The sequence below is a fragment of the Corylus avellana genome, chromosome ca11 (assembly GCF_901000735.1).
Source record: "Corylus avellana chromosome ca11, CavTom2PMs-1.0".
NCBI classification, from domain to species: domain Eukaryota; kingdom Viridiplantae; phylum Streptophyta; class Magnoliopsida; order Fagales; family Betulaceae; genus Corylus; species Corylus avellana.
The window spans coordinates 18,146,523-18,151,485 of NC_081551.1; the positions used below are offsets into that span (position 1 = coordinate 18,146,523).

General features: G+C 39.0%; 1 protein-coding gene across 4 annotated transcripts in view; it reads right to left on the bottom strand.

Annotated features, from left to right (window-relative positions):
* The window catches only part of LOC132165967 (dnaJ homolog subfamily C GRV2), a 33,418-nt gene that overhangs the window by 1,478 nt on the left and 26,977 nt on the right, over positions 1-4,963 (bottom strand). The gene's annotated exons all lie outside the window — the stretch shown is intronic.

Below are 4,963 nucleotides of genomic sequence, written 5' to 3' on the forward strand. Positions count from 1 at the left end.
ATTCAATCCAATATTTTCAAGCTGTAAACAAACCACAAACCTAAACCATAATATCTAATTCTAAGACCCCAACTTTCAAATGACAAGCCCACAATGAGCACCAGTTACATCAGCGAGCCTAAAAAACTATCATTCCGAACATTTGGTCACCAGTTCACAGCTTTGGAGAAATAAATTAATTTTCTTAGATTTAAACCACATTAACAAACAATATAGCAAAATTGCCATAGTTTTACTAATTCTCTCATTTCTGGTAAAAGACTTCCAATAAAGGAAAATATGATCAATGCTTGTTCTCCATATTCTCCCTCAACTATACTTGACTACACATATAATTTAACCCTTTTTTTGTAATAATGTTAATAAAAAAAAAAGGAAATAATAAAGTTTATTAATGGGTTCTAAATTCATTAAGGTTAAAATTGAATCTAAAGCTCCAGGTGGGCCACTATAGACGTCAACACCGCCAATAAGGCGTCGACCTCTTGCTCGGAAGTGGGTTTTAAAGGTAGTAGGGAATTAAGAAGGCTCTCTTGCTCCATTAATTATGAAGCAAAGAGCAGTAGTGTGAGATTTGGTAGAGTCAAGGGGAGGGCTGTCGATGGTTATTTATGAAGCCCAAGCTGCTTTCATGGAACGTAAGAGGGTCAACGAGGAAGGCAAACATCATTTGTTTGCAAGAATCCAAATTGGAGCTCATTTCCAACAATGGTGTGCATAGTCTGTGGGGATATCATCATGTGGATTGGTGCTACTCAGCCTCTAGAGGGGACTCTGGTTGTATTTTTCTCATGTGGGATAGGAGGGTTGTGGAGAAGATCAAAGAGTATGTGGGAAAATTTTATGTTGCTTGCTCGTTCAAAAACATCGAAGATGGGTTCTCTTGGGCTTTTACGGGGGTTTATAGGCCCAACATATATGGTGACAGAAGATTGTTATAGGAGGAATTGACCGGCTTGCTTGGTGGAATCTGTTGTGGTGCATTGGAGACTTTAACATCACCCGTTTTCCTAGTGACATGTCAGGTGAAGGCCATTTTAGTCCCACTAAGATGGATTTTTCTGATTTTATCTTTGAGCAGGGCCTCATGGACCTCCCCCTTGTAGGTGGGACTTTTATGTGGTCTAACAGTCGGAAGACTCCTTCTCGGTCTAGCATCGATAGGTTTCTGGTCTTTTCGGAATGGGAAGCCAGGTTCCCTGAACTATCTCAGAAAAGGTTGCATTGGTTATGTTTAGACCACTTCTACATTCTTTTTTTTTTTTTGATAAGTAATGTAGTATATATCAAAATCGCAAAGGGGGCGCAATCATAGTACACAAGAGAACACCTAATACGAAAGAGAAAAAAGAACAAGGGAATCTGAAAAGCTAATAACTAATAGAGCTAGATAAGCAGTTGTCCAAGTAAAGAGGGCAAAAAAGAAATAAGACTTGAGCTCCTCTAATGCCCTCTCAAGATTACCGAAGTTCCTATCATTTCTTTCCCTCCATAAGCTCCACATAAGGCAGAGAGGCACCATCTTCTAGACAGCCGCACTCCGAGAATTACCCCCCGATCACTTGCAGGCCAACAAGTCCGCCACATTGTTAGGCATGACACATGAGAGTCCAAAGCGACTAAAGATGGCGTTCCTTAAGGCACTAGCGTCCTCGCAATGGAGGAGATGATCAACGGATTCCCCATTCAATTTACATAGACAACGCCGATTAACCACAATAAGTTGTCTTTTCTTGAGATTATCCATAGTAAGAATCTTCCCCAAAGCCACCAACCAGGCGAAGAAAGCCACTTTGGAGGGAGCCTTGGTCCGCCAAAACACTTCTGCATTCTTCTTGATTGTGGTAGTATTCAAGGGGGCAAAAGGTAGATGGTTTTGTGAACAAGGTGAGGCAGTGGTGGTCATCTTATTAGTTTCTAGGCCTCCCTAGCCTTATTCTAGCTTGTAAACTTAAGGCCTTGAAAGTTGATTTAAGAACCTGGAATTAGCATGTGTTTGGCAACGAGGTATCTCAAAAAAAAAAAAATCTCTTTTGGAGATGTTGCGTGTTCTTGATGGTTTAGAGGAAGAATTAGATGATGAAGAGACACTATGGAAGATATATGTCATTGAGGAATTGGAGAAAGCTAATTTAAAGTAGGAGATAAGTTGGAGGCAAAAGTCAAGGGTTCTTTGGTTAAAAGAGGGTGACAAATGTACGAAGTTTTTCCATTAGGTGGCTAATTTGAATAGGAGGAACAACTACATCGAGACGTTGTCAATCAATAGCTCAGTATTTTATGATCAACCGGCAATCAAAGATCACATTGTGCAATTCTATGATAGTCTTTTTTCATAACAATTTAGTTGGCGCCCCAAGCTGGATGACCTCAATTTTGATTCCAATGATGTGGAGGCTTCTTGGTTAGAGAGACCATTCGAGTCGGTGAGGTTGGTAAATGGTATGAATAGTGAGAAGGCGCTAGACCTTAATGGTTTTTCTGTGGCGTTCTTCTAAGTAAGTTGAGAGGTGATCAAGACAGACATTATGGGACGTTTCACGATTTTCATACTAGTAGCAAGTTCCAGAAAAGTCTCAATGCCACCTTCATTTCCCTCATTCCAAAGAAATTTGGGGCCATTGATCTTAGGGACTTTCGCCCTATTAGTATTTTGAGTTTACAAGATTATTGCTAGTCCCTGCCAATAGGTTGAAAAGGGTTGTCGGGAAGCTTATTCCGAAGCCCCAAAACGCTTTTGTCAGAGGTAGCCAAATCCTTGATTATGTGCTCATTGCAAATGAATCTCTAGAAAGTAGGATCAGATCTGTAAGTTGGATATTGAGAAGGCCTACAATCGTGTCAATTGAGAATTCTTACTTTACTTCTTGAGGAGGTGTGGTTTTGGGGAGAAATGGCGTTCTTGGATAACGCATTGTATTTCTTCGGTGCACTTCTCCATTTTGGTGAATGGCACTCCGTTTAGTTTCTTTGATATATCCTATGGTTTGAGACAGTGAGATCATTTTTCGCCTTTTCTCTTTGTTATTGTTATGGAGACTTAAAGTAGAATGACTTCTACAACTGATGATGGGGGTTTTCTTTCAGGATTTTTTATGAGGCCTGGGAAGGTTAACATCTCAAACTTCTTGTTTGCAGATAACAATTTGGTTTTCTATGGGGGCCAAGCCTGACCACCTCTGCTATTTGAGTGCTTTATTTTTATGCTTCGAAGCTATCTCCGGATTGAAGATTAATTTGACTAAATTGGAATTGGTTCTAATGGGTAATGTTGAGAATGTGTATGGGTTGGCTAGCATTCTAGCAGTGGGTTTCTTCTTTGCCTATGAAGCATCTTGGTCTCACTTTGGTGGCCTCCTTTAGGGCCAAGTCGATTTGGAATGGTGTTATTTAAATGATTGAGCAGTGGTTGGCTAGTTGGAAAGGATGTACCTGCCTAAGGGAGCAGGATTACCCTTATCAAGAGCACCATTTCCAATTAGCCTATGTAATTCATGACCCTTTTCCCTCTCCCTATGGGTGTTGCAAACTAACTGAATAGAGAAGCTTCAATGAGATTTCTTGTGGGGGAGGTTTGGCAAAGAGTTCAAATTTCACTTGGTAAGTTGGTCCTAAGTTTGCTCTCCGATCTCTGAGGAAGATTTGTAGGTTCGGAACCTGGAAGCTTTCTAGTGGATCTAATAAGTTAAATGTTAGCTCCGCTAAAGTAGCTCATGACTGGGAGGTGGATTTCTTTGTCTCGTTCTTTAGCTTGGTGAAGACAAGCTTTGGTGGACCCCCTCCTAAAAAAGGTTCAATGTTAAATCTTTCTACATTGTTTTGGTTCGTATTGATGGCTCTCATTTTCCTTCGAAGAGTATTTGGCGGGCTAAAGCTCTTTGGAGGGTGGCTTTCTTTGCTTGGTGGGGGCCCTAAGAAAGCTCCCTACCATGAACAATCAAGAAGCAGCATGTCATTGTTATTGACAGGTTCTGTATGTGTAAGAGTAATGGGGAGTCTGTGGACCATATTCTTCCCCATTTTGAGGTTTCTTGCGCCTTATGGAATTTTTTTTCAAGCACTTTAGGTTGTCTTAGGTTCGAGTAGTCGACTTGCTTGCTTGTTGGTAGATTGCTTGTAGAACTTGGAGTGTAGTATGGAAGATGGTGCCTCTTTGCCACTTGTGGTGCCTTTCAAGGGAAATGAATTATAGAAATTTTGAGGACCACGAGAGAAAGTTGGAGGAGCTTGAGTCATTTTTCTTCTATACTCTTTTCTTTAGATAACTGCATTTATTTGAGTTCAGTTATCATGATTTTCTTGTTCTTTTTTCTCCTTCTAGTTAGCTAAAGTGTTTTCTCTTGTATACTTCTTGTACACCTGAGACGCCTTATGCTTTTAATGATATTTTGATTAATTATAAATAAAAAAAGCAGGATGCAATTTCGGAAAACAAATGTCTTACTTATATAAATAAGAATAAAACTCTCGTACAATCTATAAATACAATTATAAGTATTATAAAATCACTACTTATCCCAAAAGCTTAAGCTAATAAAAAATGATTGTTTTCATCATTTAATTATTATTTTAATACTCCCCTCACATGTGGGTTCAAACTCTTTCTTAATAAGCGAGACTCAACATGTAGAATATTTAATTGAAATGGAAGGAGAATGACTGCAACAAGGTTCAAACTCAAGAACTTTGTTCTAATACCATGTTAAATCATCACTTATCCTAAAAACTTAAGCTTATAGGAAATGATTGTTTAAATCATATAAATAATATTCTAACACAATTAATATGCATTTCACACACATGACTGTTCAATTGTGTCTGCCTGGGCATATTTTAGCATTTCTCTTGGTGCAAATAAAAGAGTTTTGACATTCATTTGGATCTGCAAGGCATAGATCACGCCACAATTGAAACTAGAAGTAAACCTATGGATTGATTAATGAACCTAGACAATGGAAGTTAC